Source organism: Triplophysa dalaica, chromosome 1, assembly GCF_015846415.1.
Source record: "Triplophysa dalaica isolate WHDGS20190420 chromosome 1, ASM1584641v1, whole genome shotgun sequence".
NCBI lineage: Eukaryota > Metazoa > Chordata > Actinopteri > Cypriniformes > Nemacheilidae > Triplophysa > Triplophysa dalaica.
The window spans coordinates 13,373,218-13,388,140 of NC_079542.1; the positions used below are offsets into that span (position 1 = coordinate 13,373,218).

The window sequence follows — 14,923 nt, forward strand, 5'->3', positions numbered from 1 at the left end:
AAGATGTTTTATCTTCGCATGCATAAATACCGTGTCTCGAACCCTTGCTTTGTTACTCAAGGATGCACTCTGTATAATATTACATTTCCTTCTCGGTGTTCTCCGATATTCTTTATAAAAGCCTTGAGTAACAGCTAACCTGTTTTCCATCCTCACCAGCTTCCCGAACAGAGGCTTCCTGTACTGCGTGTGTGTTTGTGTGCGTGTGTGCGATCTTAAGATCTGCATAATGCATTTCGGTGTTTGGCAGGTGGAGATGGTGTCCTCCTTTCTGTGTTTTTTTTTCAAAACCAGGCTTGCAGTCCAAATCATCTCTCATAAGATTCAGCAGCCTCTGCTGCGGTGATCTGTAGTGGTGTGTGTGCTGCCATTCTGGGAGGTAAATATAGGCTGTGTTGAATCACACTGGCATGTACGAGGTGTGACATTTACGAGTGCTGAGAGAGTTGCGAGAGCCCCGGCTGCGAGACAGCTGGAAATCAGTGCAGGCATGCAAAACCTAATAACAACACTGATATTTACTCTCTCTCTCTCATATTCGCTCTGCCTCTGTCTGAGGGTCTCCACTTCTCCTCCTTTTCTGGAACGCTTTCATCCCTCCTCAGGGGGGCAGCACACCTCCACAGTTGACGGGACCTGCTAATCCTCTCATTCTCCCCTGCCCCACACGCGCTTCATTCTTACCTTCTCCTTTTTCATTTCTGCATCTTCTCTCTATACTCTTCTGAAATATTTTTTTCTTCCTTTTGTGAGGGCCACCATGAGTCAAGCTCCACTGCTTTACCAATTCCATCAAAAGGCTAATCAACAATCTCAGAGCAGGGCAGTTCTCAGAACAGTCATTCTTTCTGAGTCCAACCGGCAATCCAGCAAAAGCAAGCAAGCGCTGCGGTAATAGACCTTGAATTACAATTAATCCTGCCTGGCTCGATTTGCCAATAGTAATTCCAGCGCTGCAGGAGCAGGACGGGGTTCGGGCTCGGGTGGAGACTGCAGGGGTGGAGAAATGAGACGACTCGAGTGAGAGAGAAAGCGAATGAATGATCTACAATCGTGTTAGCTGTCACTCAGGCAAAAATTACAGCTCTTTTACGGCCTCGACGAAGACCGGGCCATTAGTCTTTCAGGTACTTATTTTACATTTATCACTGTATGTTGCACAGCGCCTGTAAAATACCAACGCTGTGTTTTTACGAAGTGCATTTAGAGTATCTCTGTGTTGCCTCTGCTGGGGGTATTGCCGAGTTGTTTGATGTGCAGGCCAAGGCATAGAGAAGATGAGGAGTGTAATGGAAAAGCCCTGGTTCCCTGCCAGGAGGCTGCCGAAGTGCCCAAGGTGTACTCTGGTATTTAGATTAGGAGGCAGAGAGGGATTTCATTAGTTGTTTATCTGGAGACTGTGAATGTGTTACATTATGCCAAGGAATATCTTCACATGAATACAAGCGAAGATGAACATGCATCGTTCACATGCGCCTACACTCACAAATAAGGATTTTTTTGGTACAGCCTGCATTTCTCTCCACCTGCTTCTCTCTCTCTCCCTTTCAATATATCCAAACCTCATTTCACAAGAACTCAGTCAGCAGTGACAGACAGCCGCAGTCAGCAGGCAGATGTCATCCAGTCCAAGGGCAAACACACCCCGCCTGTCCCCAAGCCACCACCGTGCCATCATCGCCAGCCTCAGTCTCTGCCAATAAAATGAGATGAGCTGCTTATCCAGTCCCGTTGAGTCTATTCTCATCAGGCTTCCTTTGACTCATTCGCTGTTTAAAACCATTTAGTCTTTCTACTAAAGGCAATGTTACATGCCAGCTCACAGAAGAATCAGGGTAGGGTTTACGTCCTGAAGTGTCGAACAGATGAGGGCAACTTTCAAATCGAAACCTTTATTGTTTTATTCTCTTTTACCCCATACGGTCTAACCCCACATTTTACAGAGGGAAAGGCAAAGAAAAGAATGACAAAATTCATCAAAAACAACACTAGAGGTCTTTATAACATCTCATTTCAGGCTTTAGAGAATGAACAGGGAGTTTTTATTTCTGGCTCTTCAAAGGGGATTTTTGAGAAACTTGTAGAAAGACTCAATGCTTTTTTGTTAGTCATTGGTGTTTTATTAAACATTTTTACTGAAATATTTCTAGGCTCTACTGATATTCAATCATGGTTTCTGATTATAACTTTACAGACAATTGTTTTCCTATAGATAGGCCTAGTTTAGCCATTATACATCATTAAAGGTTTGAGAGACACCATAATTGGCTTTACAAGTCATTTCAACTCACAAGCTCAAGTTTTGGCTAGTGGTCAGTTAATATATATTGAAATTAAACTGATATGACTTAAAAAATATAAATATATATTTGAATGTGTTGAAGGAATGTAAAAAAGCTCAAATGAACCAAGTTGATTGTACTTAAAAATTCAAAGAAATAGTTTATATTATAGTTTATTATACTCATCTTCTTTGTTCTAATGAACTCAGTGAAATATATTTGGAAGAACGCTTGTAACCAAAAAGTTCTTGGCCACCACTGACAACCATAGTAGGAAAACTTTTGAAGACTGTAGGAAAGCAAACAATTCTGGGGCACTTTTGACTATCGTTTTTCCCGTGGCCAAGAACTGTTTGGTTACAAAAACTCTTTCAAATATCTTTCTCTGTCTCTTTATACAGATTTGGAACAACTCGAAGGTGATTAAATGATGACAGAATTTTTATTTTGGGGTGAACTGTCCCCATATGGCAGTTAAAGATTTTTTTTGATAGTGCACTTGCTGAATAGAACTACATCTAATGTTTTGGTTACAGCTTTTTTTACTAGGATCTATATTAATGTGCAAACACCATAAAGCTGGTTTGCAACAATGCAAATGATGAAAAGTGCAGCAGAAATACATTTGAATTCAATTGTTTGGAATGTGATGGAAAAAGACCTGCATGACCTTTCGTCTTGTTTTTGTATAGTAAATGGTCCTGTCTCACGCATGGAACATTTTGTGAATTAAGCCAAATATGTGACACAGCTGTGCTGGACAGGCCTCTCACTATTGAAGGAGAGATGGAGACAGAGGAAAGGCAGCTGGGGATGTCTTCTTGTGTAGTTAGGCCATAATATTTTGATGAGCATAGTAAAATAGCACGCTGGGAATATGTCAAGACACCCAAGCTGTCATTTCAATGCTGCACGCACCATTGTAGCTGTACAAACACACACATCTTGTGTAGTCTATCTGGCTTAGCAGGCCAACATAGCTTTTCTCTCTAATAGAATCCATAAAGTGATGGCAGTGATGGAAACAGACAGAACATGCATGACTTGCTTTGATTGCAGATAGCATGAAAACTGTCAAATGTGAAACTTGTTTCTTACATCTTTGTTTAACCAATACAATAGCAGACAAGCCTGACCAGAGTTTATGGTAATGCCAGGGAGCCTGAAGACGGCATCGGATTTGTTTTGCTGTTGTGTCAGTTCAATATTCAGTGGTTTAAACATCTCTATGTTTCCATCCAAATTTCCTAATTTAACTGCAAAATTATGTGCTAAATTATAAAACATCCAGTGAGTCAAAGAGAACGAAATTGTAACTTCCTGATAATATGTGCCTCTACAGTAGGAAATAGGGATTGTTTTATTGCTTTTAAGAATGCAGTTGTGTAAGACAGTTATGGGATGTAAAATCAAACCACTTTTATGACAGACTTGATTTAGTTTTTCAGAAAAACATTCCAGGTGTTGTGCAGGAAGTTCTGACCACAAGTACCACAAGTTCTGACTTAGTGCATTCATTTTAACCGCTGTTATTTCCCATTTCCTTTTTTTTATATTTTTGTTATTTTAATCTAATTTATTTTCATCATTTCTTTGACTTAGTATAAATATTTTAACTGCAAATCTCCCTGTTTTATGTTTATTTCTTTTTAGTCTCTTTCTGTCTATTATGTATTATGTACCATGCACCTTACGCAGAAGCTCTGCATTTTATTGTATCTTGTGTACAACAACAATAAAGCATTCTTATTCAGTTACACACGCTTAAAAAAGGTGCTTTAAAGGTTCTTCACAGCAATGCTATAAGAACCATTTTTTGGTTCCACAATGAACCATTATAGGTGCCGTTCCCAGTGATGTCAATTTGCAAACTTTAGTTTGCTTGAAATGTTGCTGCAAGAGCACAAATATTATCTGCAAAACGATGAAGCTTGAAGTTCAATGCCAAGCGAGATATATTCTTCAACAGAATTCGCTTTTCAAGGACAACAGTTGGAATCGGACTACAGCCCTTTACTTCCCAGGTACATGATGTCACTATTCCGAGTTTTTGAAAGACCTCCACCCAATGAAATACGCCAAAAAAAGGGCGAGGCTTGCTATAGAGAAGAGGAAGAGCCACTGGAGTAGTATTTAGTTCTCAGAGATTGTAAACATTTAACTGAGCTACGCGCTAAACTACTTTGACTTTCATCACACTCCTATAGCTGGTAATAAGAATTCAGCTAAACACATTCTAAGATAACCAACGGTCAAATAACAGCTTACATGACTTTAACATCGGCTGTGAAAGCAGTTCTGTGTAATACACTGATATTGTGTGTGTACTGTTTATTGCTAAAAGCAAAAGCTTGTGAATACACGTGCACTGAGAGGGGGACCGACCAATCACAATAGCTTAAGAAGTGGAAGCTTGCTGATATGGTATGGGTGGGAGATCTTCACACACAAACACTCTTAATGGGGAACCAATCACGACAGACCTGGTCAGGTTTACCAATCAGAGCGTTTCGCAAGGAGGGACTTTATATAGACCGGAAGAAATCCAGTCGTTTCGTGAGAAGAGAGACAGCGGTGAACAATAGACTTGAAATATGTTAAATATAAAGCGTTTTTGGAAACTAGAAACATGAACATCCATTGTTAAACACCCAAAACAACATAATCAAAGCATGGAAAACAGGCAAATAACGACACCTTTCAGTCCAAGGTTCTATAAAGAACCATCTTTTTCTTATAATCTGAAGAACCAATTTACTGCAATTAAGCTTTTGTGAAACAGAAAGGTTCTTCGGAGGTTTAAGGTTCTTTTTTGGTATCATTTAGAGTATTTTTTTATTCTTGGCATCGTGAAGCCCCCTTTATGTTAAGGAGTGTATTTCAAGTCACATTGTGATTTAAAGCACATAATGTGCTTTAATAATTCATTCTAAAAATATGTTTTCATCATCGATTTTGCATATTTCTTTTTAGTCATTCAGTTATTTTTTATACGTGACATCCCAAAATGCTATAAATATTGGTGTATAGAAACATAGCTGATCTACTAGGCTATAGAAAAGGAGAGCGAAGTGCCAATTGGACCTAAAGATATATCCATTTGTAAGGAAGCATTGATAATAATTCACTTCACACACATCTTTAAAGGACAGCAGCAGAACAAACGATCTGATTCGTTTTGAGTTTTTGGTGTAACGTCAGGGTAAAGATAAAATGCTAAAAAACATGATATGGCCCTTATAAAATCCACACCTCCTGTTTATGCCAACTATGATCTTTCCCTTCACACCTCTCTCTCTTACTTTTTTGTCTCAGATGTGTGTAATTTATGTTGTCTGCTCTGCTGTGAATCGCCTTCCTGCTGGTATGCTTCAATTTATTACACTTCTTTCCTAAGTCATCAAGCTGTGAAGGACAATCTACCTGCTGAAAAGAGCTGTTTTGGGGAGTAGTTGTTTTCTCATTCTTTTCCATTTTACGTTGCAACCCTTTGGATCTACTTCATCATCTGAATGAGTGACTGGATAAGGAACATATGTTTTTTTACTAATTTTGAGTAGGTTCATTAAATCAGTAAACAGCAGAGAGAGGTGTAATCACATCTGAGTCACAGAACCCTTGCTGATCGCGCTGTGTTTAGGGACATTGTCTCTCATTTAAAAAAAGTTATATTGTCCAAACTTCTCAATAATAATTTGTATTTGTATTTGTAACTTTTAGAGGCCATTCTGAGTGCTAATTTTGATTATACATAGGTTAATATGTTTCTTATAGGCAGATGGGGCTACTATTTGAGTTGACAATTAACAATATTTTCACTGTGGTCATCTCAATAATTAAAATTTTTGAATCAAAAAGTGCGACACCCTACTCAGGGTTAATTTTTCTTCACTTTTGGCTCTGTCTGTGGGTCAAAGATACCATTCACCAGATTGATAGATAACTGTCAAAATGCTCCATCATTTACAGCTGTATTGACATGCACTGCTGCTGTTGACTGATTGCCTCTGGAGGGATGGAAGAGTAAAATCCTAATAGGGAAATAATCTCAAATTATTTGTCATTTCAACATGCCAAGGGAAAATATAAATCACTACAAACACCTAATAACAGTTTAATTGCAATTTTATCAATATTTTATATTTTTGTTTTTCCATTAATTATAGTTTAATTTTTGCAATTTAAGTACTTTTGTCATCATATTATTTTGCAATATGAGTTTAATTAACTTTTATATCAGTTTAAATTTAGTTTTTATGTTATTTTTATATTTTTAATGCCTTAAACGTATTTCAATTTATTGCTTAGCCAACATTTCAAATTTTAGATAAGTTAAAGTCTTTCAATTGATATCAGATTTTTTTTATTCAGACTTTTTACTATTCAGTTAGAGGTGCAACGAAACATACATTAGAATAAGCATACATCACATAATTCAACCGCACAAAAAATCAACCCGATTGCTAGTCTTATGTTAAAACTATGGTCATTTCACTTGACATAGTTGACAATTACACTTCTACATGTTTTAAAATACAAAATATAAAAAATATATAAGTTAATCTACAGTATAGTTTCCTGTCTTTGCGTTCACCTTGTATCCCCCGGTCAAGCAACTCTCTGCTCCTGTCATTTACCTGCCCCTCGGTCCCCCAAGTGACTTTTTCAAAACTGATTGAAGCCAGTTGAATGATCGTATAATAAAAGAACAGATCAAGGAAAACATACAGGGTGCAGACCATAGGGAATGAAAAAGCTTGTTTAGGAAGCCTTCAACCACTCTGGCTTTTAGCATGCCTAGAAATCTCTGTTTAACCAAAGTGCTTTTTAAGGAAGGTCACTTTGCTCAGCTGCCATATTTGCAACACTTCTTGGCAGCTATTCCAGCCATAAGACCAAGTCCTTTCTTTTTGAATGGACTTCTTTGCTAAATTTGTCACATTGAGCGTTGCAATTTCCCCCATTCACTGAAATATCACTGAACCGTTTTGCTATATCTATAGTCTTTTGTTTAACCCTCAGCACCCCTAAAATTGTATGATTCTGAGATCTTGCCCAATATTTGGTAGTTGCAGCTGCAGTAAGCTTAAGCTACGGAATCTGTGGCTTTTGCACTCTAATGCCTTCTTTAACTAATAGAAACCTCAAAGTTAAATTGAGGATAATTTTTTACTGGTTGGTGCTGATCCCAGTCATAGCCAACATATGGTGACAATGTTCAACTTGGACTATTACCCTGGATGTAGCTGTTACATCATGCTGATATGCTGTACATCTGGCACCAAACAGATGCCCATCTAATGTTGGTTTCAAAACGTTGTCAAAGAAACAAGATTTAAAGTCACAGCCTCCTACACTTGCGAAAACAAGAAATGTTCCTCTAAGCCACATTAGCTGATGCTCAAGTAGGGGGTGGTATTAAGGCCTGGGTATAGTTAAAGGGATACTTCACCCAAAAATGAACATTCTGTCATCATTGACTCACCTTCCAGTTGTTCCAAATCTGCATACATTTCAATGTTATGATGAACAAAGAGAAAGATATTTGGAAGAATGCTTATTTCCAGACAGAGTTAGCCCGCCATTGACTAGGTTTTGTTGCGATATGGCATGGTAAATCCACGTCCCGCCGAATAGACAGCAGCCATAGTTTCAGTCGCTCACGACCATGTTACAGCAAAAAGTAAGCATTTCATGTTTCGACATAGGTAATTCACTTTTACGTTTTAAATTTTTTCTGCGCGGTTCGGGTATCATGGAAAGGAACATTTTAGCACCATTTCGTACACTACACCGAGACCTTATGCACAATCAGTATCAAACTCAATGGCATATACAGCGTGCGTCTGCATGTAAACACAGAGTTGCACTTCTGCATTGTGAGTCAGAATGCCGGCGTCCAATAGGTGCATGCGCCGTTCGGCGCACAAACCTAATACGCATGTGTAAAAGTGCTCTCGTCCAAGAAGACGAAGTGCTCTCGTGAACGCACGCCATACACTGACAAGACAGAGGAGTCGGTATTTTGTTTTCTTTTTCATACATAAAGCATTCTCGCCGCCTCCAAAAAATGTAACTGAGCCACTATGCGCAGATGGACCTATTTAATGATGTCTTTAGTACTTTTCTGGACCTTGGCAAAAACTGACACCAAGGTTTCAATGAGGAGGACTGGAAATTCTCAACTCAAGTTCTTTTACATAGCGCTTTTTACAATTTTCATAGATATTGACTAAAAGCAAAACAATTAAAGTTATACCTGTAAAGACAAGAAAAAGATGAAAACACAGAAGACAGATATACCCACATACAATTGCTCCATGCACACAATATGCACTTATACTAACACACATAGACATAGACACACACGGATGCGCAGACACACGGAAGCACACACACAGACAAGCACGCACACAAAATCTCTCAGTTGTCAACTAAATATCCTAATTTGTGCTCCGAAGACGCTGAAAGTTCTCTCAACATGTTTAACGTCATGTGGGTAAGTAAAAAAAATCACACAAAGTTGATTTTTTTTAGATTTCTACTTAATCCAAAGGAATTACAGCTATTTTCACTTAGTGTAAACAAAACCTACTTCTATTTAAACGTAGTGTAAATAACCGCTTTCTGTTTTATTTCTATTATTATTAATTTCTATTCATATTTTTTGTACTGGTAACACAATTTAATACTGCCTAGAAATATTTTTAACTTGCTAGCTTATGTTTTTCTTTTTTAATGTTTTTCACATATTTTTATATTTCTGTGCATTTTTTATGTTTTCTGCATGCTTATCACAGCTGAAGTATAACATCATTCAGTAAGAGGGTGCCTTAACAGTATTTGTTGTGGGAACGTTGTCTACCATTTCTGAACCCATATCTGTGTGAAAAATCCCGCCTCAGAGTGGAGATGCATGTTGCTTTAGGGAACACACGGGTGAGCCAGTCACCAAGGGGCCACAGCATCACTTTGATGTAAGAGTTCAATAAGAGATAATTGCCGGCTGGTGATAGAGCACCAATCAAGATGAGCTCGCTGTTTCTGCCTGCCAGTGCCGCTCGGGCTGGGCTTCGGCGACAGCAGCGTATCCGGTGGCGCGTGGAGTGGCGGCAGGGGGAGAGGTTAGAGCGGGGTTCAGTCTTGCAGCTTTCTGACCGTGCTGTCACTTGAGATATGTCAAACGGGGCCAGATGTCAAGCTTAGATATCCTGCTCAGGTTTGATGAACGGGAACGTAGGTGTGATAGAGACAACAGATGGCACTCAAAAGCAGGAACAAGTGCACGAGGGTGAACAGAGCGAGCATCTCGTCGACAGGGAGAAGGAGGGCAGGTTGGGCTTGTTTCACGCTGAAAGCGCGGAGACCGGAGAGCTCATTGAAAGCACTCCCACACACTTGTTCCCTGCAGAGACCTTCTGTAGTGAGAGGAAGAAGCAACCCAAGGTGAAGAAAGGTTTACCTGAGAGAAAGTGTGTGTATATACTTATCTGCTTTACGTCATTTGAGGGTGGGAGGATTTGTTCCACCTAATCATTGTGTAGACTAAAAAGATGCATGTGGGTGTATGTATGTGTTTTGTGGAGGACACTTGTCCTTTCTATAAGTATACTACCTCAATGCTTTTGTAGGCTATTGTGGTAAAAACAGCATATACTGATTTTTTTTATTTTCAACCCATAGCTGGGTCAAAAAGAGAATAACCCAACTGTTTGGTTAAATTCTTTACACTATAAAATGACCATATTTGACCTAACCATGGGTTAAAACACCCAAGCTTTTTAGACTGAAGAAACCCAGCATAGAATTATTTATAATGGCTGGATTTGTCCCTTTGTGAAAATAACCCATCATTTTCTTTGTGCTTTATTATTTTTGATAGGAAAGAAGAGAATGACATGAAGTGATGGGGAGGAGGGAGGCCAGTAGGATCAGGAAAGGACCATAACTCGGGTTGCCCCAAAGCTGGCTACATGTCTGGATCACTTTCCACACAAGCTCCGACTCTAAAGTAAAATTAACATTCTTTTTTTATTTTATTTTTATTTAAAACTTTAACTGTTTAGAATGCTTTGGCGAGACTGATATGAAATTCTTTGAAGTGACTCAAGGTGAATGTAAATGAATTTTTTAAACAAAGCTGGGACTGTTTGTCAACCTTTGAAATTACAAAAAATGGCACTACATAAAAATATCATACGAGTATGATTTGTTGAAGGTTTCTTAAGTCAGATCAAACAGGCATAACTGTCTTTAAATAAGCAGTCTGTTTGCATCTTGCATCGATACCTGGGGCTGGAGTCATGCGTTAGTTTGATGTCAAAATTTTGGGTTACACTGTGATACCAGCACCTGATACAACCCTTTTGCACATCACACCTCAAGACATGTCATTGCACTCATCCTGCATATGACAGACGGCAGCCCATCCTCTGGATGCCACATTTAAGTTGTCTTTCAATAGCTTAGATAGAACCCACCACTTTTGTCAAGCAGGAAAACACCTATTTACAGGCCTGCCAACAACAATTTCCACGGCCTTTCTGTGTGGTTAATACATTACATATCAGCAATCTGACAATGTCTTCTGTCCATCCTTCCATCCTCGGGTCCGTCCATCTAACCAGCCGGCCACTTGTCTTGTTTGCTTTTGAAGGAAATGGATCAGCGCTATTACTTTGTTGAGTGCTGAAACTGAAATACCAATTCTCTGGCTGCAGTTGGCCAGCTGGTTTCCGTTGTCTGTAAAATTGTACACGTTACATGCTTATTAATTTATCTAATGTTTTTTTTATGTTTTTCTAGAAAGTTGTCTCAGAAATGAGCAAGTTAAGTGCAGTGAAACATGTGGAGAAATTTAAAACAGAAAATGTATTTGTGCTGTCCAAATAAAAATGGTGTGCATGAAAAAGGAGCAGGACAGTAGACATTTCAACATCTCTATGTCGAAGTAAGCGTAGGATCATATCAGAGAAGTCAGTTCTCTCATAGACCAGCGTGCCACTGAGTACACACAGCGGAATTAGACTTTCAAATCGCAGCAACTTTGTTATTTTCTTCAAGTCTTGCTGTGCACAAGGCTCTTCATCTCCGGACAATCAGCGTGCCAGGTCGATGGGGCAAGAGAGAGGAATGTTAGAAGCAGAAGTGTTCATGTTTAAAATGCTACGGTTCTTGTTCTAGACTACCATTAATGTCGGCTGCCAAAATGGCTGGAAGCCTCTAATGATGTGTGGGATAAGGACATGCTCTGTATCACAAGGTCTATAACTGTTCACCTACCTGTCAGAAAATGCCAAACGTTCTCTTAATCATGGTTCATTTGAAAAAATCATGAGCTTTGAACACAAAGACTAAGGCCCGATTAAAGCGACGTTGTGTTTGAAGCACGCCTGACTTTTTCCAGCAGTAACTTTGTTAAAGAGTACGTAGCATGAGATCATGAAAATGACATTTCATCCAGTCTATTATGTTGCCGTGTTTGAAAGTAAGCTGTCCTTTAAATTGTAAGTCTGAAGGTGAATAAATAACAAAGTTATTTGCTTGTAAAAATGTGAGTCGAATCTGAATCACACAAACGAGACGTGGAATAGTTCACCTGCCTATCTACATCACTACACATAGTCCCCGCCTACGTTTTGCTGAGACTGCCGCGAAAACTTATTTCTCCTCCCCCAAACAGTGTCGCTCGTTCGTGATGCGTGTGTATCATGTCTAGAGTCTGTGTTCTACGGTGTGAAACTAAGTCGGTCTTATTTCAACTACCAAAGGAAGAACGTCTGAGGGAAAAATGGTTACAATTCATTTTTCCAATGATACCAAAGGAGTATAACCCAGGGTTGTACTGTGCGCGCATCATTTCACCGAACATTGGTTTAATAATTTTGGCGCGTTCACTGCAGGGTATGTGAAATAACAAGAAGTGAGGTACGAATAACTGCCTATTATTACAACATTATAGTGTTTGTACACATTGTATGTACATAAACTTGTTGTTGGACACTCCATAACCAAAGTAGGACCTAAAAAACCCTATGCTAGGTACTCTTTAAGATTATGCACAAAATAAACACAGCCTTAAAACAAATGGAGCTGTAATTAGTCTTTGTCACATTAATTAAATGTCAATCATAATAGATCCGTTACATATTATGAGGCTTTCACTGAGACGCACCAGATTGCTTGAGTACTGCGTGTGAACACCTGTACAGCAAATAGCCCCAAACAATCATACGTATATTATATTGTTCAAAACACGCAAAGGATTTTATGTTACACATAACATGCTAATTCAAAGCTAATTAAAGTGATATGCAATCTATTTGGTTTTATCAGGTGGAATATAAAATAGCTTTAAGCCCAAATACACAAATTTCTCTGGGGGAAAAAAACAAAACTCCATTTCTGGGAACAATCAAATAGGAATTGGGATATGGTCTCCATCACTTCCCACCTCTCTGCTGAAGATGGGAACTGCTTTTTGTTTATTTTCCTAGGTTGCATTGCAGGCATAGTGGCAAGTCACCTTTGTTTAAATCAATACTGCAGAAAGAGGGGCAGTGATCTGGCACACCATTAGAAGAGCTGTCTAGTCATTAAAAAACATTACGTTTTTTTTTAAACTTAATAGAAAGTGCATTTTTGGAATTAACCTCAACCTCATCCTTTTGCATAGACAATGCATCTAAATCATTAAAATACATTTATGCGTTGGTATTTTCTTAAATCGTAATTTTAAGTAGTATAAAAAAGAACTGTTATCAGAGAAAGTGATTTCATGCAAAATGAGAAAACGGAAAACGTTGCATTTCTATTAAGAATATTTATTAAAAATTTCATAGTGTGGTTGTGTGTTCCAAAAAAAAACAAAGGATTATTTTGAACAAGATGAATATAAAATAAAAATATATATTCTGGATATACAGTATGTGTCCCAGTCTGTGAAAACCTAGCTAAAGTCATTTTTTGTGATTTTCTGTTTTCATCCATTGTAATGTAAAGAACAGTCCGTGAAAATAAAACCTTAATATCTTGATTATTGACAGAGAAAGGTAATATCATAAATGGAAATTATAGTAAAAAAACTGTTAAAATCATACTCATTGTCTCCTAATTAGATCCTGTCTATCCTGTCATCTTTTTCTCTCTGTTTCGGTCTTTCATCCATACTGAGCTTTTTTTAAACGGAGCTTTTGAAAAACAAACTCAAAAGTTTAAACGCAGTTTTCATGTTGTAGTGGGGATGAAGAAAACAGAGGGGTTAAAAACGATGACGCATTTCTGCATGTGATGCAGTTGCTTTCCAGTTTGACAGCATTATGTTCGGTAGCTTTAATAAGTTTGTGTATATTTTAGAAGTTTGAATGTTTAATTACTCGCTATTTTTGGTTGGCAATGGAGTGCAAGGATAGTTTCACTATTGCTTTTGCAGCTTTTCTGTGGCAGATAAGATAGAAAGTAAAAAAAAAACCCTGACAGAAATGTCACAGGATGACGTGCCTGAGGTTTTACTCATGCACAGTACATGGATGTACAGTAATCATTTTCAGACGTTTCAGTGTGGATGGGCAGTGTTTGGAAAATGCTTTTAAACGCTTGTGTGGAAGAAGAGTGTTTGAAAGCGAATGCACTAGTGTAGACAGGGTGTTAGATTTTGAGACATTACCATGGTTTTCACAGACTGGGTCACAAATGCAAACGGTGTAAGTGTAAATGACTTTATTGGAAATGCTGCAACAGTTGATCGATTTATGGTCACTTGTTTTGAGAGAGCCAAACATGGGGAACCATGTCAGATATGCTACAGAATGACAAATAGTTGTTGGCCTGAACAATAAAATGTGATCTGTCCCTGTCTATTGTGTGAACTGAGGTTTGGATTCGTCTCCATTCGGCTGTGGAGGAAAATAAAAACGTTCTTATCTTTTGTCAACTTTGTCGACCATAATGTTTGCACACAGAACCACTTGCCATTGTGTGGGTTATAGGTTTCGTTTTACCCTTGTTTTCTTGCAAGGTCACCCAACAAGCAGCTCATTTCACACTGTGTGGCTATGACACTGCTCAGGGGAGGACTGGCAGCAGTCAACCCTGCCACTTAAAGCAAAGGTCTGATTGGGTGAGAGATCTACCATTGGAAATAAACCTCTAGAGCAAGTTCTGCCGGGAAGACTAAATCTTGCATCATTCACTACCAATCAACACCTCACCAATCACCTTTCAAAACAGAACATAAAAGATCGCTACTTACCCCTTCTTTGCGTTCGCAGTCGAAGCAGCATTGATTCGCCCCCATCCTTCCCACCACCACCAGGAGGTCCCTGTTCATACAACCCCAGGGGGGTTGTCTACGCCCCCGCCTTCATCTCAAGGCGGGCAGTGGAGGACTTCTTGGCCCTCTGGATGCGAGCCACGGACAGGGCCTACTCCAAAGAAACTGCATATTCATATTTACTATAATCATATATTCTGTCTATCAGCTGTTTAATAAATGTTCACTACATTACATTTTGCCTTCCGAGTCTTTCTAGTAGAACTATACGTTCAGAGCAGACCATTGTGGGATGAATGTAAACAAATGGGAGTTTCAGTGGTCCCACCTCTTTTTCTTACAAAAGCTCTTAAAGGATGTTGGTGTAAAC

At 38.8% G+C, this 14,923-nt stretch overlaps 1 long non-coding RNA gene across 1 annotated transcript; it reads left to right on the forward strand.

Annotated features, from left to right (window-relative positions):
* The first annotated feature begins 875 nt into the window (after positions 1-875).
* LOC130427240 (uncharacterized) lies at positions 876-14,713 on the forward strand. The gene is made up of 3 exons (XR_008907291.1): positions 876-1,127; positions 10,165-10,293; positions 14,552-14,713. It is a non-coding gene; the product is annotated as an uncharacterized LOC130427240 (long non-coding RNA).
* The last annotated feature ends 210 nt before the right edge of the window (positions 14,714-14,923 follow it).